The sequence below is a fragment of the Podarcis tiliguerta genome, assembly GCF_965153285.1.
Source record: "Podarcis tiliguerta genome assembly, chromosome: 10".
NCBI lineage: Eukaryota > Metazoa > Chordata > Lepidosauria > Squamata > Lacertidae > Podarcis > Podarcis tiliguerta.
In genome coordinates this window covers 61140893-61162972 of record NC_139543.1, presented here as the reverse complement: position 1 = coordinate 61162972, position 22080 = coordinate 61140893, and the positions used below count along the sequence as shown (strand labels likewise).

Below are 22080 nucleotides of genomic sequence, written 5' to 3'. Positions count from 1 at the left end.
AAAGGAACCATATAAACTGGGGCAGAAGTGCTGCCATTACAATCAGTATACAGTGGTACCTTGGGTTACATACGCTTCAGGTTACATACGCTAACCCAGACTCCGCTAACCCAGAAATAGTACCTCGGGTTAAGAACTTTGCTTCAGGATGAGAACAGAAATTGTGCTCCGGTGGCGCGGTGGCAGCGGGAGGCCCCATTAGCTAAAGTGGTGCTTCAGGTTAAGAACAGTTTCAGGTTAAGTATGGACCTCTGGAACGAATTAAGGACTTAACCCAAGGTACCACTGTAATTAATACAATCAGTGCCATGTCTAAACTCAGCCCAAGGCCACACTGCTAACCCTATCTATTTAGAAACACATCCCACTGAATTTAAAGGGGCTTACTCGCAGTTAAGTAGGGCTAGGACTGCATCCTATGTTGCAAGTCCCTTCCTGTATGGAGATACAATGAAAAATGTCCGCTATTATTCCACCCAATTGCTCAGTAGAAAGCAGATGTTCTACTCAAACACTGGGGTGATTGACAACCGCTAAATTCCCTTTTAAAATTCCCTTTTGTTTCACAAACCCAGGGCTTTTGGGGGGGGGGTACTCAAGTGTACACAGTACTGGCACATTTATTCCTAGAAGAAAAGCATAGGTTAAAAGTGTGGCACTCACTGTAACAACTTCATGGTGAGGCACCTGTTTTTCTAGAAGAAAAACACTGCACAAACACTGCACAAACTTGCATTTACAGGTTCTTGTTGGGTTTTTCCTTCCACCTTGACTCAGGCCTCACTTTTAAACAGCCATGTCATCCCCAGAGAATCATGGGAACTGTAGTTTGTTAAAGGTGCTGAGATTTGCTAGGAGACCCTTATTCCCCTTGCAGAACTACAACGCCCAGAGTTCCCTAGAAAGAGGGACTGGTTGTTAAACCACTGTGGGGGATTAGGCAAAGTCGCTGTGGGTTAAACCACAGAGCCTAGAGCTTGCAGATCAGAAGGTCAGCGGTACGAATCCCCGCAACGGGGTAAGCTCCCGTTGCTCGGTCCCTGCTCCTGCCAACCTAGCAGTTTGAAAGCATGTCAAAGTGCAAGTAGATAAATAGGTACCATTCCAGCAGGAAGGTAAACTGTGTTTCCGTGCGCTGCTCTGGTTCGTCAGAAGCGGCATAGTCATGCTGGCCACATGCTGTAGGCCGGCTCCCTCGGCCAATAAAGCGAGATGAGCGCCGCAACCCCAGAGTCGGCCACGACTGGACCTAATGGTCAGGGGTCCCTTTACCTTTACCTTTTAATACAGTGGTACCTCGGGTTACATACGCTTCAGGTTACATATGCTTCAGGTTACAGACTATGCTAATCCAGAAATAGTGCTTCAGGTTAAGAACTTTGCTTCAAGATGAGAACAGAAATCGTGCTCTGGCGGCACAGCGGCAGCAGGAGGCCCCATTAGCTAAAGTGGTGCTTCAACTTAAGAACAGTTTCAGGTTAAGAACGGACCTCTGGAACGAATTAAGTACTTAAACCGAGGTCCCCCTGTAGCTCTCAGCACCCCTGACAAACTACAGTCCCTAGAATTCATTGGCGGAAGCCACAGCTGTTAAAAGCAGTATGATACCGTTTTAAATGCATAATGCAGACGGGCATCATTGTGCTCCCAGGATACCCTGAGGGTATTTTAGCCATGTTGGTTTTATGAAGACACCCCTGGATGGATCTTGTTATGGTTGACAGCATTTGGCTGCTCCCTCAGACAGAAAGAAATGTGAAGCCTGCCCAGAAAGGATTTAGCATTGCAATGCGCTTATTGCGAAATCCAGCAGTTAAGAAAGGCTTGTACATCTGAGATAAACATTTCATGATAAGCAGCATTCTTGGAGAGTGAACTATGTCATTGACTGTTCCACAGATAATTCTCAAGCCAAGACTGGCCTGAGCATATCTGTCATATCAGGAGAAAGTAGCACATACTTGTGTGTGTTGCCTCCTTGGCGTTGGAGAGAGAGAGAGAGAGAGAGATATCTCGAAGGTGTCCACACACACACACACACACACACACACACATTAATCTGCTCTAGGATTGCAAAACGAGTCTGCAGAGTTGTTGTTTAAATAATCCCCAAACCACCATGATGTATGATTTGCAAGTCATCAGCACTAGAAAGGCGGAGTCTGGTATATTTTCTAAAGAGAATGCAAATAAGATGGTTTGGACTTCCGGCCCCCAAGCCCCAGAGGAGCAAGTCTGGCTCTAGCCCTGCCCACATAGCTGCATACCATAACTATATCCTCTTGTTGTTGTTGTTTAGTTGTTTAGTCGTGCCCTACTCTTCGTGACCCCATGGACCAGAGCACGCCAGGCACTCTTGTCTTCCACCGCCTCCCGCAGTTTAGTCAAACTCATGCTGGTGGCTTCGAGAACACTGTCCAACCATCTCGTCCTCTGTCGTCCCCTTCTCCCGCAGTTTAGTCAAACTCATGCTGGTGGCTTCGAGAACACTGTCCAACCATCTCGTCCTCTGTCGTCCCCTTCTCCTTGTGCCCTCCATCTTTCCCAACATCAGGGTCTTTTCCAGCACAGCTCAGCCCTAATACCTACCTACATATCTCTAGATACCAGTGTGGTGTTCGCCCAGGGGCCCCCGGTCGTTCCACAATTGACCCTACACCACCATATCTTATCTCTTCCACTGCTGCCAACCAGGTTTCCCCGGTAATATATTCAGACTCAGTCAGGTTGCAACGTATTAACAAAGATTCCAGTTTATTGTGAACGCAAAGAAGTTTTAAATACTTTGAAACACTGTAATCCGATTCACTCTCTCTGTCTCCCCTCTGTCTCTAACTCACTCTGACTCCTATGCCTCCCACCCACAAGAAACCCACCAAACTAACTGCCCAAACCCCTGTGTTGAGCCTTAAACACAGTTTCTTATTGGTCAGTCTATTAACCCTTTCTCTCTGTCCCCCAGTAAGACATCTCCATAATGAGTGGGCAAACGCCACAACCGGTTTGCAATGTTTTCTTTGGGACAAGCAGTGGTTTATCACTATGTCTCCATTTTGCAGACAGGAAACTGAGGCCGAGAGGAGCTCGCTCTGTAAAGCCTTGGGCTAGAGAGAGACTGGACCCCAAGCTTCCAGCCCTGGTCTCTTGCGACTTAGATAGGGATGGGCGCAATCTGTTTGCCTACACACAAAATCTTCCAAATTCTTTTGACCAGTGGCTCGCAAAACTGTGTCGCGGCCAAGACAGATTAATTAAGCTGGGCTCCATCTGCACACCGAGCACACCTGAGCTCCCATGCAGATGGCAAAGAGCCAGAGAAGACGGATAAAGGCATCTGTCATTTTTGGCTTGATATCTACAACAGCATTTAACAACTTACTTGTTATTTTTCCAGGTATAAAAGTCTTTGCATTTATGAGATTCCCCAAACGGGGACTATTCCCCCCTATGTAACTCTGTGTGGTGTTTGTGTATATATCTATGTAAAGAAGTGATGAGGAATTTGTGACCCTCCAGGTGTTACTGAACTACAGCTCCCATCATCCCTGACCATTGGTTATGCTGGCTGGGGCTGATGGGATTTGTAGTCCAACTGCATCTGGAGGGCCACATGTTCCCCAGGCCTGGTGTAAATGAAAGGGATATTGCTGCTCAAGTAGCAGACCTGTGTGTACATACAGTGGTACCTTGGTTTTCAAATGTAATCCATTCCGGAAGACCGTTTGACTTCTGAAATGTTCAAAAACCAAGGCGCAAAGGGTGTTCAGTCAGTTCAATAGAGAAAATTATATAACACGGCAGATACACACAGCAGAAGCCGTTCGACTTACGAGGCATGTTCGAAAACGGAATCATTTACTTCCAGGCTTTTGGCGTTCGATAAACGAAACATTCGGCTTCCAAGATGCTAGAAAACTGAAGTACCACTGTTTCATGATTCTGTGGGACCACGGGGGGAAATTGAGGGTGTGTTCCTGGGTGTAATTTTCTGCTTCCAAATAATTCTAACCTTTTTCTTTTTAATGTAAATGTTTAGACTTTGCGCCTGCAAAGAGAATATCAGAAGTTGGAAGAATGACTTAATAATTATAATATATTGATTATACCTTGCCTTCTTCCCTGACAGAGACCCAAGGCAAGTTTACAGACAAAACAAGAACAGTTAAAAACATAGAAAAAATCTTATATATGTATATTCCATTAAAAACATACAAACAGCATAACACAAGCCCCCTCATTAAAAGCAGTCAGTTCCCAAAAGCCTTTTGGAATAAAGTTTTCAACTATCAGCTGAAGGACAAGGAGAAAGTCACTTCTCAAATCTTCTCCTGCCAAGTAATGTGTACATAAATGCATATACCAGGGCAATGTGTGTATAAAAGGCATGTGCTGGTGAAAACAGCACAGAAAAAGGTGTTACATTTGTGGAAATCGCTTTGCAAAAATGTGTATATTAGGCAAAATTGCATCCAAACATGTGTATATTAGGATAAATTCACACTAAAACGCTGGTGAATTTTTACAAGCAGCTTAAAAAATAATAATCCACAAACAGAGAAATACCCATCCCATATTTTACATAAAGGTTGTGTCTTCCATGTGGAGAATGTACTCAGAATGCATAGAGTTGGACAGGACATTGTGCAACAGAATGAGATGCTATGCAATGGGATGGAAGAAAACCTATGATCAATTGCCAACAAGACCAAAACCGGATGAAATCAGCTGCTCAGGCCATCCCTCAGCTTTTTATGGCTTGGAACTAATAACCATTATCATCTGCTAATTTCTGCCAGCCAAACGACTGTCCAAGGAGATATCTCAGGGCTGATTCCGATTTGGCAAGCTTACAGGCCTGCACACACACACACACACACACACACACCAGGGCATTTCGTGATGTATTCCCCCTCTTCACCCTTTATGACTCCCACCTGCAGGAATGTGGCAACACCTTTGCCACTACAAAGCACAAAGCAGCTCTTAAGACGTGGTAACTTTACATAGGAAAACTCCTTCAAACAAAAGAAATCGATAAGAGGGAGAGGCAGGGAGACGGAGAGAAAGTCCTAATAAATCGCAGACATTTGTAGTACTGCACAAGTGCATTCTCACTTGGTTCAAGAGAAAACAAATCGTTTCATTTGCTGGCATCCTATGTAACATTACTGCTGTGAAAGGAGAGGTGTTTATTGCACCAGTCTATTCGAACAGCATTGTCACAGAAGGCGCTTTCCTAACAGGCACAGATGGTCATTGCCTTCTACAGCCTCAAAGTTGGTGTCTGAGACCAAACAGAGGGGGTGGGAAACCTTTGGAGGTCAAGGGCCACTTTCCATTCTGGAAAACCTTCTGGGGGCCACATGTAACTGGTGGGCAGAGCCAGTAAAAAGGAGGAGGAGATAGTTGGCTAGATTCTACACAAACTTCCACACCCCTCTCTTTCCTCCATCCTGGGCAAGCTCTGTTATATATTAATATATATCATTTTAGTTTATTGCCTGCCTTTCATCCTAAGGTCCCAGAGCAGGTTATAACAATTCAAAACACAACATCGAAACCAGTTTTGAAATAACATCCACTAATAAGTTTCAGTAATTGCTTGCATTGCACTTCGCTTTCAAATCTTTCTGCATTATCCCTCTTAAAGGCCGTTTTCTAAAAATGTATCATTTCTCTGCTCATATCCAAAGGTATCATTCACTTAAAACAGTAAGGCTTTCATCAACAGAACAGGGAGGTTGCCATTTTTTGGTGTTAAAGGGGCAGATGTGTCCCAGGCTGCCATGCACAGACACTCAGCTGATCAGCAATCCAAATCTGCAAAGAAAAAGTCTTTGCAAAATGCCATGGAGTTAGCAGTTGACAATGGACCAGAAACCCAGGACGCATCCTGTCTTCCTCCTGCCCCTTTAAGACAGAAGTGATCTGCAGAAACTGGCAAGAGAAGCTGTTTAGGGCATGGAACTAAGCCAAACCACCTCTTCCTTGCGGCAGATCAAACTGCTGGTACCCAGCCGGTTCGAAAACTGTGAACCCTAACCCTAAAGCCACGTGAAGATTTCCTTCGTTCAGAAAGTAGCACAGTGTTCTTCCCTTAAAAACATTTGCACCACAAGGTAATGCGTGGTTGCCTTTTCCATCAATAATTTAGAAGCAACTTTAACAAAAGTAGGCCAACAAGGAAAAGGTGTTAACTTTCAAATTTGAACACGTATAAATATATACAGTTCTGGGCTGTGTCGATAAAGTGATTGCTCTGCATTTGATTTGTCCTCTTCCAGGGTGCATTTTCCCAGATATGGTTTTCCTTCATCTGCCCAGCAAAGCCTAGAAGGGCGGGTCTTCTTTCTAGAAATATGCAGACTCTTTCCCCAAAATATATATTGGTGGAATTTAAATGGCATCCCTGTAGCTTCCCTTGATATTTTTCCCCAGCTCATTTTCACTTGAACAAAACCTTCTATATTCCCCCTCCAAGTTTGCTTCAGATAAGGACGTAAAAAGAGCCCTGCAGCAGGATCAGGTCCATCTAATCCAAGATCTGTTTCTCACAGTGATCAACCAGATACATATGGGGATCCACAGGCAGGACCCGAGGGCAAAAGTTTTTATTCCTGGCAGCTGATATTGAAACTGATACTGTGCATACTATGTGGCTAGCATGACTCGTAGCAAAGTCATCCTCCACAAATTTGTCTGATTGTTGATTAAAATCAATGTAACAAATAGAAACAAACCACTGGCAGACCCAGAATCTAGCAGCCTTTCTCAACCTGTGGGTCCCCAGATGTTGTTGAACTACAACTCCCATCACCCCTAGCTAGCAAGGCCAGAGCTCAGGGATGATGGGAGTTGTCGTCCAACAACATCTGGGGACCCACAGGTTGAGAACCGCTGAGGGAACGTGAACAAGATGCCTTCAGTGGCAACCACGTCATAGGTCGATTTAATTGTGACTGTCACTGTGGATCATTTTGTGGCCATTTCCCTCTGGCCCGATCCACACAACTGTCTCAAGGGAAAGGAGGAGGGCTGTTGTTCACCATTCTTGAACAGGGGGACAACCACAGGTCTGAGAGTCCCCCAAACCTGGACTGGAGTTCAAATTCCACCTCCTGATCTATGTCAGTATTTGGTGAATTAATGGCTGCCAGATTCTTCTTTTAACTGTCTCCTGTGCCCTTAGCAACATGCAGAAAAGTAGCTGGCAAAGTTTGTTTTGGCATGCAAATAAGAAATAAGGGAAGTTTCTCCCTTCTATTTTTCTATGCATCACAGACTACTTCAAAAGATGCAAAAGCAAGATCAGTTATGAAAATAAAACAAGGGTAATCCTAGATATGTTTTCTATTTTAGTATATAATATTTCAACCATGGAAGATGTGGTGATGACCTCCAATTTATTTACTTAATTTTACTTACTTACTTACTTACTTACTTACTTACTTACTTACTTAGTTACTGGTAGGTAGCCATGTTGGTTTGAAGCAGTCGAAAGAAAAAATTAAAAAAATACTCCAGTAGCACCTCAGAGACCAACTAAGTTTGTTCTAGGTCTCTGTAGGTATACAGAACAAACTTAGGTATACCTAGAACAAACTTAGTTTATCTCTGAGGTGCTACTGGACTATTTTTAATTAGTTATTTATTTAGTTAGTTTTAACACGAAAGTGCCTCAAAGTGGCTTAAGAACCAAAAAAGTTGAAATGGAATATAAGGAGAAGAATATAATAGGAACCTAAAACGCTCATCCATAAAATATATATTAAAAGGAGAGCTCCAGCCCACTCCAAGGTGAGCATAAAAAGAGGCCACAGACATAGTCAATCACCTTCCAAATCAAGGGCCAAATGGTGTGTTTTAAAGCAACAACAAAGTTTTAGGACATCCCCTTTGAAAGTGCAGGAGGATAAAGCTATCAGTGGTTACTTGTGCAGTGAGCCAGTGTGGTTTGGTGTTTAGAGTATCGGACGAGGACCAAAGAGAACATGGTTTAAATTCTCACTCAGCAGTAGAGTTCACTGGGTGACCTTGGGCCACTAATAACAGCAAGAGGGGGATATTGCCCTTGTGGCCTGCTTATAGGTTGTTTTTTTAAAAATGGGTGCTGAGAGTTGCTGGGGAGGTTAAGCAATACTTTTTAACCCACAATAAAACTAGAATGGCCATTCTTGCAGGGAAAACCACTGTAGCTATCCTGAAATTTGGCTGGGTTCGTGCCTTCCAAAAGAGCAACAGTGCTAGCAAATTTCATCAAATTCTGTCCAAAAATAAAAAGTTAAAGTTACCAACCACTTTTGCCTGGAATTTTGCAGGCTTTATTTAGTGTGTGTGTGCTTTTGTGTTTTGGTTTGTGTGTGTTTTCTATCCACTTCTGTCAAAGGGGGTGGGAGATGTTACAGTGGTACCTCAGGTTACAGAGGCTTCAGGTTACAGACTCTGCTAACCCAGAAATAGTGCTTCAGGTTAAGAACTCTGCTTCAGGATGAGAACAGAAATCGTGCTCTGGGGGCGCAGCGGCAGCAGGAGGCCGCATTAGTGGTGCTTCAGGTTAAGAACAGCTTCAGGTTAAGAACGGACCTCCAGAAGGAATTAAGTACTTAACCCAAGGTACCACTGTATTTTATTTTCCAATTGTGTGTGTGTATGGATTTATTTATTTTTATTTTATTTATTTATTATTTTTTATACTTTATTTATTGAGTTTTCCCAAACAAATCGTGCACCATATAAGTTCAAAGAAAGAAAGAACAAAATACAAAATACACAAATTACCAATTAGTACCAATTTTATTTTATTTTGGTACTAATTGGTGTGTGTGTGGATTTAAATGGACCCAGAGCTAAATCAGGCAGTCCACAAGGTGTCTGAGGCAGGCTGTTTCCTGAAGCATCAAATTGGGGTCCACATTGAATCCTGTGGTTTGTGCAGACCCCTCCCACAAACCCTTTCCTCTTTTCTGCTGCCTTCCTTCCTTCTTCCTGTTAAGAGTAAAAATGGTCACCTTTTTTATTACTTAGTTATCAATGGCCATTTGACTTTTGAACTGACCTCTACAGCTGTCTCTTTTAGAGCAGTTTTTGTGTGTGCAATGATTAGGAAATGATCATGTTTAGATCAAAACATAGATGGTTGGGTGGGGGACTAGGAAGTAGGAAACCTGAATCAATGTGCACATCCTTGAAGCAGACTTCAAATCTCAACAGTCGTGATAACATCTCTATGAAGACATGCATCAGAAACCTTCATTCTCCTTTTACACAGAGTCAACAACAACACGAAAAGAAAAAAAACCTGGCAAGATCTCACTGTCAGATTATGCATAAATATGCAGTTTCCCTAAGGTGTGATCTTATACTTTTCACACATTATTGTTTCATGCTGAGCCAAAACACTAATCTTTCCACAGTTCCAAAATAGCTTGCCCCCCTCCTATTATAGCACTGCCATAGAAGCAATACAGTTAAGTTGGCATGCAGGGCTTATTGGAAATAACCTTGAATAAGCAACTGGTAAGGGAGAGGCAAGGGACGTGGGTGGAGCTGTGGTCTAAACCACAGAGCCTAGGGCTTGCTGGTCGGAAGGTTGGCGGTTCGAATCCCCACAATGGGGTGAGCTCCCGTTGCTCAGTTCCAGCTCCTGCCCACCTAGCAGTTTGAAAGCACATCAAAGTGCAAGTAGATAAATAGGTACTGCTCTGGCAGGAAGGTAAACGGCATTTCCGTGTGCTGCTCTGGTTCGCCAGAAGCAGTTTAGTCATGCTGGCCACATGACCCAGAAGCTGTACGCTGGCTCCCTCAGCCAATAAAGCGAGATGAGCGCCGCAACCCGAGAGTCGGTCATGACTGGACCTAATGGTCAGGGGTCCTTTTACCTTTACTGTATATACCACTTAATCGACAACAATGAAAACTCCTCAAAGTGGTTCACATCAAATGACAACAAGGACTGATTCAGAAAGAATGCCCTCGGGAAGAGCCTGACAGCAGGATCTGGACAGCACCCGGACAGCACCCTCATGTGCTGTTCCAGTGTTTTTTGTGGAACACAAAGATGAGGAGCAACTGCTAGAACATGGGTAGGCAAACTAAGGCCTGGGGGCTGGATCCGGCCCAATCGCCTTCTCAATCCGGCCCACGGATGGTCCGGGAATCAGAGTGTTCTTACATGAGTAGAATGTGCCCTTTTATTTAAAATGCATCTCTAGGTTATTTGTGGGGCCTGCCTGAGTAGAATGTGTACTTTTATTTAAAATGCATCTCTGGGTTATTTGTGGGGCATAGGAATTCGTTCATTTTTTTCTTCTTCAAAATACAGTCCGGCCCCCCACAAGGTCTGAGGGACTGTGGACCAGCCCCCTGCTGAAAATGTTTGCTGACCCCTGTGCTAGATCATTAAACCAAGTGGCAGGGATCGGTCACTGCCCTGCTCCTAATCCCAAACCTTTGAAGTTAGCCTAAAGCTATGAAACTTTGGCTCTATGTGTTGGTAACTTGGAACATCTCAGCAACGGAGTATTCTCAGCTTTTGCTTCCTGCGGGCTGCTTTGGTAATACGTGTACCTGAAGGCTGATTTGGTGGAGTGCTGAATGGAGTTCCCAGAGTAGATTCAGAGGAAATTACTCACACCACTGAAATGAAATTCGTCATGACTAATTTGCCCCCAATTAATTCATAGAACCGTAGAGCTGGAAGGGAACTTGGATGCGTCATATAGCCCAACCCCTACTCAATGCAGGACCAGCAACAGACGAGGTGACTACGCTGTAGCAGGGTTGCTACAGCATCCCTGATGGACAACTCTCCACCCCCTGCCTGCATAGGAGAGCCCATGACTAGGACTGGGTGATATCTGGTTTTCAACATTGTGATATATCACCATCTAGATACACCGATATTTCACAATGTCTGAAATAAGGATGGAGCTATATAGAGGCATTGAGTGGCTTCATGGGTTTCCCCCGCTTTGTGATTTTTGCATAGCACACACACATCATGATTTTTGATATATTGCCAGGTCAAAAATTATGAAACCGATATCACAATATGGATTTCAAGCCGGTTTTGGACAATACAGTGGTACCTCTGGATGTGAATGGGATCTGTTCTGGAGCCCCATTTGCATCCTGAGCAGAACGCAAACCGTGTCTGCACGTGCACGATTCACCACTTCTGCGCATGCGCGTGAAGTCATTTTGAGCGTCTGCACATGCATGAGCGGCGAAACCTGGAAGTAACCCATTCCGTTACTTCCGGGTTGCCACGGAACGCAACCTGAAAACACTCAACCTGAAGTGTATTTAACCCAAGGTATGACTATATATTGATATATCACCCAGCCCTATGCATGACTTCCATGAGGCAGCCCAGTCCACTGCCAAACTACTTTATCCAGTAGGAAGTTTCTCCTAACATTTAGCCGCAATACAGTCCTCTGTAATTTCCACTTATTGCTTCCAGGCCCACCTTCTGAAGCCTCAAAGAACAAGTCTGCTTCACTACAACATCAGTGGGAATTGAAGCATAACTAAATTCCTCTGGGTCCAGCAGCTTACATTAACCTGTTGGTAAACCCATATGGGTATCTTCCACCCCTGTCGCCTGTCCTAACTCAGCCTCTTGGAAGGAACTGTGCAGGCTCCAACAGATGGGATAATAGCTGCAACACAGGTGAGCATGCATGGATCTAGATATGTAGTAAACCTGCGCCCCTCCAGGTATTTTTGGACTCCAACTCTCATGAGCCCCAGTCAGTATAGCCCAGGGGAAATGAGAGCTGAAGTCCAGTGTCATGCACTGGCTAGATGCAGAGCAGCAGTGGGAGGCACCAGATAAGGAACAACCAAGGGAAGAAGGCTCAGAGCCAGGGGGTTGGTGGTGGGATGATGATGAGGGGTCAGAGGAAGAAGAAGGAGCAGACTTGGAGGAGGAAGTGTTGGAAGAGGCAACAGGGTTTTGTGAGCAGGAAGAGGCTGTGGCAGAGAAGTACAAAAGCGGAGGCTGGAGAGGAGGGGAGCCAAGAGGCAGAGGTGGTAAGTCAGGCTGCTGAAGAATCCAGGATGTCTCCCCCTCCTGCTGTGACCAGCTCCCCTTCCCCCCTGGTCTCCCAGAACCAGAAGAGGTATGAAAAATGCAGAGCAAAGACAGACAAGGCATCAGAGTCTCATATTGCTTGGGATGGTCCCAAGGGAGGAGGAGACTTAAGAAACTGTGGGAAAGTGGGGACATTAAGTCCACAGAACTGCATCATAGGGGCAAGATCTACCAGGAAGAGTTGCTGTGCTCTCTAGGCCTCAGCTGCCTTGTTTCTTTGAATAAAGGGTTAACTTCACTGACGCCATGTGAGTTATTGCTGACACATGCCCTGACATCCACCTGGAAGGCTACAGGTTCATCTCTCTGATATAGATATAGATACAAATATAGATATAGACATAGACAAATGAATCCACTGGCCATGATTTATTTTTTTCAGATTGAAGCTTGTTATTTTCCATCTGAAAGTACAATAGGAAAGAATGGCTTCATCTATATCTCCTATTAGGAGATGGCTTGCTGATGGGGTCAGTTAGCCGACAATTGTCAAGACCAGTGGGTGCATCAAATAAAACTCTAAAAGGGACTGCTGCGTCTGTGGCGCATCCCAGTAGGCAGCAGTGCTCTGGGGCACTCAAGTTCGATTTCTCAGCCTCACTGGAGGTAGGTTTAGGAGCAATAAGAGAGTTCTGTATTTGATACACGGAGCCAAAGTGGCATTCTTACAGTCTCAGGCCTCCTGCACAGATGGAAAAAGCAGCGGGGGATTAGTAAGGAAGAAAGTAATTGTCCTTGAGTTCCTGAAAATCGCCAATATTAATGGATTCCATTGTAGATTACCTGTGGGCTTCCATCTACAGTTTGAGACCAATATAAAAATAGAAGGAAACGGGGAGAGGCAGAAGGGGAAATGCTGTCATAAATGTTAGAGAAGGACCTCTTCAGACTGTCAAAAGGCATATGCTGTCGGCAGGCTGAGAGAAATCTAAGTGCATCTGTGCTCTTGGAGAGAGGCATTTCAGAAGAAGGACATGGGCAGGCTTTCGACCAGCAGAGAACAGAGAGGGGGGAGTGGGGTCAGTGGGGGGAATAAAGTCCTGGCCTCGGACAAAAGAGCCGGGGTTCTGGACCTGATGAGGATGCACCGCAACCCAGGGTGTCTAGTGCTGAGTCGCCATCTTTTCCTGGAGCAGTGAATTCTGCCTATTCTATATCCTGACACCTCCACCAGTAGGATTAACCTGTGGGAACCTTCCAGTTCAGCTTGACTCCTGTCTGGACATTGTTGTGATGTGCGTATTCCTGCCCCACAGCAAAGTTTGTCTCGGCGGAAAGCAGGGCAAGTTGGAATAGGATGGGCAACCTGTGGCTAGGAATGAATGTTTATTATCACGGCCAGCGTACCAGGGTACTAGGCTTACTTTCAAACATATAGCAGAGACGACTAAAATGAAAAATAGAGGAAAGGTGGCACAGACAGACAGAGGGTCTCCTTTTGTCTCCAGCCCCACAGCCTCTTGGTCCCAGTTTGCCAGCTGCAAGTAAGTGGCACCCAGCAGATTATTCCTCCCCAAGCCATGAGATCCTTAGTAGAAGCTTCCTGTTGCCTGAACTATATGTCACAGAAAGGATCTTCACAAATGCCCCTCTGTTTGTTCACTGACTGCACCTGATGCTCCATGTTGGTGTGCACCCTGCTTCTGCCTCCTGACTGCCACACTTGGGTTTGCTGATCGGAAGGTCGGTGGTTCGAATCCCCACGACAGAGTGAATTCCCGTTGCTCTGTCCCAGCTCCTGCCAACCTAGCAGTTCGAAAGCATGCCAGTGCAAGTAGATAAATAGGTGCCGCTCTGGCGGGAAGGTAAACAGCATTTCCGTAAGTTCTGGTTTCTGTCACGGTGTTCTGTTGCGCCAAAAGCAATTTAGTCCTGCTGGCCACATGACACAGAATGCTGTCTGTGGACAAACGCCAGCTCCCTCGGCCTGAAAGCGAGATGAGCACCGCAACCCCATAGTCGCCTTTGAGTAGACTTCACTGTCCAGAGGACCTTTATCTTTACCTTTTACCTTTGCCTCCTGACTGCCACACTGTCATTGAAAGATGGGGAGCCTAAGGACTCGCAGCTGAAATATCTGGAGGCTCAAAGGTCCCCACCTATATATATAGGCTAAAGAACTTACAATAAGAAATGAAAATCTTATTGTAGCAGCATGAGGCCTGGCTACTCAGTTCTTGCTCAGACAAAAAAAATCCCCAGAAATTTTAAAATGGCTATTTTCTTCAAGAGACCCGGGAGAAGTAGGATTTGATGCAATTGTTCATATGCTAAAGAAAGTAAAAGATTGTCACAAAGATTATGCACATAATCTAAAAAATAAAATAAATAATCTAATCTACCAACCCTTAAGAGCGTTGCAACATTCCACAACAAAAGAAGGGTAGCTGAAGCCACTGTTTTCAGCATAATGCTGAAATTGCTATTTTCCCCCCATTGCTTCTAAGTGTTGTGACTTTTCACTGGTAGATCTTAAAACTCCAGAGCACATCAGCAGCGAAGAGTGAAAATTATGTTCACAGTACGTGGTGGTATCATTATTAGTACTCCTAACATTCTGTCACACTCTGGTATGATGGAACCAGAGTGGGGCTGTGCAGATATGAGCTGGCAGTAATTTGAGTTGTAATTTGAGAAGCAGTTTGGAGGAAGGGAGGGGATTTCCTCCAGACACCGGAGTCATGAATGATGGGGAGGAGCTGTAGCTCAGTGGCAGAGCACCTGCTTTGCGTTCAGAAGGTGCCAGGTTTGATCCCCGGTCTCACCAGGTAAGGAGACTCAAGCACCTGCCTAAAACCCCAGAAGGTTGCTGCTAGTTCATGTAGGCCAGTGGTTCTCAAGCTTTTTTCTCCGGGCCACCATTTCAGAATAAAAATTTGCTTACAGCAGTTTTTTATTGATATGAAGTACACTGGAAAACATAAAAAAACTAAGATCATGGCCACTGGTCCCATCACCTCCTGGCAAATAGAAGGGGAAGAAATGGAGGCAGTGAGAGATTTTACTTTCTTGGGCTCCTTGATCTCTGCAGATGGTGACAGCAGTCACGAAATTAAAAGACGCCTGCTCCTTGGGAGAAAGGCGATGGCAAACCTAGACAGCATATTAAAAAGCAGAGACATCACCTTGCCGACAAAGGCCTGTATAGTTAAAGCTATGGTTTTCCCAGTAGTGATGTATGGAAGTGAGAGCTGGACCATAAAGAAGGCTGATCGTTGAAGAATTGATGCTTTTGAATTATGGTGCTGGAGGAGACTCTTGAGAGTCCCATGGACTGCAAGAAGATCAAAGCTACCCATTCTGAAGGAAATCAGCCCTGAGTGCTCACTGGAAGGACAGATCCTGAAGCTGAGGCTCCAACACTTTGGTCACCTCATGAGAAGAGAAGACTCCCTGGAAAAGACCCTGATGTTGGGAAAGATGGAGGGCACAAGGAGAAGGAGATGACAGAGGACAAGATGGTTGGACAGTGTTCTCGAAGCTACCAGCATGAGTTTGACCAAGCTGCGGGACGCAGTGGAAGACAGGAGTGCCTGGCGTGCTCTGGTCCATGGGGTCACGAAGAGTCAGACACAACTAAATGACTAAACAACAACAACAACACTGGAAAACCAAAAAAAAAAAAAAAAACACCTCCTAGTAGATGTGATGATACACTGGGCTAAAGTTTTTGGATATAATATTCAATTAGAATCACGGGGAAAGGTTATGTAAGGATGGTATTAATTTTACTGCATGCAGCGCACTTAAATAAATGTTATGAAAATGATCTGTAGATGGTGTTTAACACCAGCTAAACTTGCTCAGAGCGGCTAACATCAAATATATAATATATTACCATAAAATCAAGTAATCAATTAAAATACATCCTAAAATCAAATCAGAATCAAAGTGGAATCTAATCAGATGGCAACCCACAAATTAGGGATGGGGACCTTAAATGCTCACCAGGCCTAACTGCCTATACTGATCTTATATGAACCTGTGAGAAAAGTTGGGGGGGGGGGCTACTTTCATGCAAGTTCTTATAAGGAGAGAGTGGGAGTCAGACTGTGCCTTGGCCAAAGGCCTGGTGGAACAGCTCCATCTTGCAGGCCCTGTGGAAAGATGTCAAGTCCCACAGGGCCCTAGTCTCTTGTGACAAGCGTCCCACCAGAACAGGGCCATGGCCGAAAAAACCCTGGCTCTGGTCAAGGCCAGCCTAACCTCCCTGTGGCCCGGGATCTCCAAGATGTTTTTATTTGAAGACCATAAGTTCCTCCATGGGGCATACCAGGAGAGGCGGTCCCGTAGGTACGAAGGTCCTAGGCCGTATAGGGCTTTAAAGGTTAAAACCAGCACCTTAAACCTGATCCTGTACTCCACTGTGAGCCAGTGCAGCTGGTATAGCACTGGACAAATGTGATCCCGTGGCAAGGAAGTAAGTGGTGAGTACAGCACAATAAAGTACAGCACAACTCTGTAACCCCGTTAGGATCCTCGCAGTATGCTACAAGCCATTTTGCACAAATGTAATATAAATAACTGCACTCTATAAGTGCAGCAAAGCATCTCCTAGACCACACTGGGCAAGTTGAGAAACCACACAGAGCCCTGAAGTGAGTGAACTTGAAACTGTCAACGTCTCTTCACTACTCTAACCTCCAGTCCACAAAAGAAGTCAGCCGATTGTCAAGTCCTGCTCTGCAGACTTTGCAGCAGGCATTCGAGGCAGCTTACATTTTGACCAGAAGTGCTAACGAAGGATGCCAATGCAATGTTCATTTTCAGATCACGTAGGATTATCGAAACACAGCCAATTAATGATTGCTCTTCTTAACAAACCACTTAGCCGAGATCTTGCCGAATATTACCCTATCAGAAAAAAAAAACACAAGCATCTTTTTCTTTCCCTGCAACTGCTGCCAAAATAGTTGCAAACTTCTTTTGTATAATAAGCCATCCCTTCTGCTTTCTTTTGAAAGTGCTTCCTCTACCTTTGCAACGTCTAATTGAACTTCCTAGAGAAGAATCTCAGACACAACCTTGTGATCTTTCTCAGGGAAAGATACGAAAGGGATGAGCATGCCATGCTTCCCAGAATCTGGAGAGAAGCCTAGAGAATTGGTTTAAAATACTTCTCATTGGCTTTAGTGGGGCTTCAGGCAGAAGCTAAATTTAAATCAGCTGGGACAAGGAACCTGCGAAACTTTTGCTCTACGGATATTCAAATGCGACAGAGGTGCTTTCTGGAGCTGAGCTGAGCTTCAGCTTCCCGCTGGATCTCTCCATGTCCATTTATTTCAGCTGTTTTCAGATCTGGAAAGTTGCCTTTAGGGTGCCTGTCAGCAGGGCACAAAGGCAGTCTTCCTCGTGGCCAATATTCATGGATACAGTGCCTCTGGAACTGGAGGCTCCATTAGGCTGAGATTTACCATCTCTCCGTGAAGCTTGCATTCCAGGTCTTTGAAGTTGCATGTAGCAAACAGTAGCACACCTTCCCTGGGACCCATTTAAAAAGTCAGAAAAAGCAAGCAAACTCTCTTGGGTTCACAAAGCTTTTGAAAAGCAGACTTGCTACTTTGTCTTTGGACAAAGTGCTGTGCTACTGTTGCTGTTTTGGATTCCTCTTGACTTCCCCCCACCCCACCCCAAACTCCTCCTCTAATGACAAACCCAGCTGCCTATATCTTCATATCTATGCAAAACTCTTCTCAATTTGGAAAGGGGAGGGAGGGGAGAGATTCTAACTTATCTTCGGAAAGGTGCAGAAATCTGCTAGCGTACAAGTCACACCCTTACACAGGAGTCACAGTTCACAGGAGACATTTTGCAAAATGAGTTTGCTTCCACGTTTCAAACAAAATAAATAAAATGCAATTGAAATTGAATTGCCTGCAAATCTCCCCGGTTCGCTGAAAGAAGCTTGTCATTAGGAAGCAAAGGCAAATAAATAAATTAATAATCCTGGGAGCGTCTTGGGATGTGGCACTTATTTATGAGCAAGGAGGAGAAAAACAGCCTCTCCGTCTCCTGCAGATTCCCACAGTCTTCTTATCCGAAAATCCCAGAGATTGCTATTGGGTCTGCCCTTGGCCAGAGCACAGAGTTGAATAGAAATCCCAGGGGGGGAATCTGTCCATGTTGTTCTTGACAAAACAACCTCGGTTATTCTAGGATCCCAGCCGCGTTTGTTAGAATAAAGTCCCTGGTGTGAGTGCGCTTCACTCTCTCAGAAGGCAAAGTTCACGCCAGTTGTGTGTCCCCCATGCAAAGCTTAGCTTTGAGAGTTTAAATACTCTGCTTTATTATCATTGCATCCATTGATTTAGGATTAATTTTTTTCTTTCCTTTCTGACTTTTCTCTCTCCCTTCCTTTTATTGGGGGGGGGAGAGCAAGAGTAACAGCTGCAAAAAGACAGTGTCTCCGAGTCCTTTCTCAGCGAGCCAAAGCGTTTTAAGGAGGAATGAATTTTTTTTAAAAGGAAAAAAAGAGCAAAACTTGGAAAGAAGAGCATTCCTAGCTGGAAAGTATGTCAACAATGCCTTTCTACTACTGCTGAAGCTACTACTCTCCGAATGGTGGATCAATAATACTCTGCAAAGTGCAAGCAGACAAACGCATTGATACGACAATGAAATTTCCCCCAAAAATATAACAAACCCCGCTCCTCATTTTTTCCCCTTAATAGGCTGGTGTGGGTGCATAGGGAGGTGGGGGGAACAAGCAAAAAAACCATCTCCGTCCGAAGGGATGCTTTTCCATTCTCCCTCCCCACACAGGCGCACACAAACAAAGCCGAGGCAATTAAAATAATTTAATGCTTCCTGTCTGAGGGATCCCGGGGGACCAGGAGCCCAGTCCAAGATTCAAGAGAGAGAAAGAGAGAGATTTTCTCCCCTTCTCACACAGTCGTTCAGCTTTCTAGCAAGATGCACAGAGACACCCCAACCCCAAACTCTCCCCGCGCTGCAGGGAGATCAATAAAGAGGAGGAGCCTTGCTGGACCAGACCAAGAAAACCATCACTCTCTAACCCAGTATTCAGCGGAGGACAGCTAGGTTTAGCTCCGAGCAGGAGCTGGGCACTAAAGCAACAGCTTCTGCCACGCTTCCTTCTCTGTCTCCCCCCCCCCCCCACGAGGATCTGGGTTTGCAGAGAGGCCGGGGAGGCGGGCCAAACAGAACTGCAAAGTTTTTGAAAGCGCCTCGCCAAGGGTCCCATTGGCGAGGCGCGCATGGCCTCGCTGGTGCATGCATGCACACACACACACACCCCTCTCTCTCTCCAGCACCGTGGCAAGAGGAGGGGGGTGGCATGATCCCGGTGCGTGTCTGCCAGGGTGGGGGAGAAAGGGGGCAGCAACTGAGATCAACACACACGCCAAAAAGAGAATAAAACCCAGGGCGATATTGGGCTCGAATCTTGCGCGCCACCCCTTCGCTCTCCATCCGCCTCCCTCATCTCATTGCAGCCAGTTGTAAACACAAAACTGAGCACCGTTTGATCCGGAGCGATCCTGGGAAAGTGTTGCGGGGTGGAGGGAGGAAGTGCAGATCCCACCAGCACGGTTGTTTCCCCAGCACATCACCCACCCACCCTTCACACGCTCGCGCAGAGAAAGTTCTCCGCGGCTCCGTCTTTTTGTAAAAACCTACCCGGTTTTCCTCTCTCTCTGGCCTGGGGAGATTCGGCCGTCAGACGCGGAGATGGCGATGAGCGGCAGAGAGATATACTGGAGGGAAGGAAGGAGGGAGGGAGAGAGATACCGTCTCTCTCTCTCTCTCTCTTTTTCTGTCTGTGCCTTGATCTGCTGGCTTCCCTTTTTCTCAAGGACGAGGTGAAATCCCTTAGCTGGTCATGAGGCGGCTGGAGAAGACAAACAACACCACAAGGCGAGCGCAAATGACAAAAGCGGGTGGGGTGGGGGAAGAGATCCAAGAAGTGGCAGGGGGGGAGAGGGACGCCCGTGCAAAGAAGGAACCCTCCCGGAGAAGCGTGCAGGTTAATTGCGTGCGCGTGTGAATGCGTGCGTAGAGGAGATGCACAGACACGCATGGGCGTTCGCTTGCAAAAAATAATAATAATCTCGCAATAGATGCTCGAAGTTACTTCCAGCCTCCCCTCCACGTGATGTGATGTTTTGTTGGGGGGGAGGGTGGCCGGGACTGGAGATGGTGCCCCCTAAAGACGAATGGGGGGGGGAGAGAGAGATGAGTCGCCTTTTTGCACATACAAACACCCGGTTGCTGTTTTCCTCTGATCTTTTTCGCTCTTCCCCCCTCCGCCCAACTTCCAATAGGATCACCTCCACCCTCCAGACCTCCCAGCTGGGGCTAAAGACAGGCCGATGCCGGGGCTGGGGCTGGGGGGGCGGAGCTGGGCTCTCTCTCCCCCCCCCGCCCCGCCCTCCGCCCCGCCCTTCCTGCCAACGTGCTGCGGGGGCGGATTGTAAACAACGGAGCTGGTAATTGACGCGGGGCGAAGCGGCGCGCGGCGTGGACGCGGGGGAGGAGAGGGGGGGGCGCGATTGCTTCAAAGAGTATTCCCCCCTCCCCCTCTTCAATGCAAAAAAGGACCGAGGAAGGAAAAGGGAGAGTTAATGGTATTCCTCTTTCTATTCCTTCCCCCCCCCTTCCGTGAGCGTGGAGGGGGTCCCAGAAGGAACACACACACACCCCGGCTCTCAGATTTCCAGCTTTCCTTTATTATTTCATATATATTATCATGTGGATAATCTGAGACACGTTGCAAAGTGCGCAGTAACTATCCATCTTCAAATATATATATATTTCGTAAGAAAGCATCCTGCATCGTTTTACTGCAAAAACAAATCCATGCCCCCCCCCTTTTTTGTAGATTGAAAGACTCGTCGACAGCATGACGTTCACGCGCGCGCGCCGTGCAGCAGGATCCTAAACTTGTCTGTTCAGGAGCAAGTGCCGCTGGGAACAGCGGGGCTTACTCCGGAGCAAGTGCGCACGGGATCGCAGCAGCCACAGAGCGCAACCTGCAGCGCGTCTGCTCAGAAAGAAGCGCTGTTGAATTCAGAGGGGCTTACTCCTAAGGCGCGGGACCTACGCTGGGATCCTACGCATATCGGAGAGTCCATTGGGGCTTACTCCCGAGTAAACATGCGTAAAGTCCGGGTGAACGTAGAGATGCGCCTGTTTTCGTCAACTCGTTGCCTGTTGCTCTCTTCCTCCACCCCAACCCACCCCGCCGCTGAAAGTTAGATTGTAAGCACCTAGGGGCAGAGACCTGTCTATTTTGCCTCTCGGTCCGTCTGCAAGGCTCCTTGTAAGCTGGTGATCTGGGAGCTATCCCCACCGGATCATTTCCCCTGATTGCGCGCTTACTTGGGAGCAAACCTCCACTCAGTTCAGCGAGGCTTACTCGCGAGTAAGGGGTTGGCAGGGATTGCACTGAGCAAGCAGCTGTCAAATCTCTGCAAAGAAAAGAAAAACGATTGCTTTTCGGTTCCCTTCACTTTAAAGTCCGATGACTTCTAGTTGCGATTTAAGAGCACAGATTCTGTGCTCGCAAAGCATCGCAAAAGTTGCTCAGGGATTCTTGGATTAACCCTTTGCGGGGTGGGTGCAAAGGCAAAGCGAAGACGGAGAGAGAACCAGCGACATCTCCGAGGAGGAGGAGGCGGCGGTTCAAAGACGCGGCTGCTTTAAAACGAAGCGCGGAGGGGCGCGTCGGAGAAAGAGAAAGTGAGAGAAAGCTGCGTGATGGGGGGTGTGAGGAAAGACATCCGTTTCACAGGCTGCTCCCAAGAAATCGACGCCCTGTCATATCCCTCTGGCTGTCCCAAGGCTGACGGTAGAGAAGAAGGGGGCGGGGCCTGCAAGAGTCTCCTCCCCTCGCCCAGCCTGGGAAGAAGGAAAGTTGCATCATCAGCCACAGAAAGACCTTCGATAATTCACAGAGCAGAAATGAACTAATCAGAGTGCGCTGGCCTTGAAATGCAAACCGGCAGTTGCCGCTGTCATTTTTT

The 22080-nt window shown here is 46.4% G+C and overlaps 1 protein-coding gene across 6 annotated transcripts in view; it reads right to left on the bottom strand.

The window, feature by feature from the left end:
• SOX5 (SRY-box transcription factor 5) overlaps positions 1-20409 on the bottom strand; it is a 1214093-nt gene extending 1193684 nt beyond the window's left edge. For 4 of the 6 annotated variants that reach the window (XM_083402002.1, XM_083402006.1, XM_083401995.1 and 1 more), the window contains exon 1: positions 19736-20409. The gene's annotated coding sequence lies outside the window, so the exon portion shown is untranslated. The remainder of the gene's footprint in view (positions 1-19735) is intronic. The other 2 variants (XM_083401994.1, XM_083402001.1) reach the window with 2 other exon arrangements.
• Between the last annotated feature and the right edge of the window lie 1671 nt (positions 20410-22080).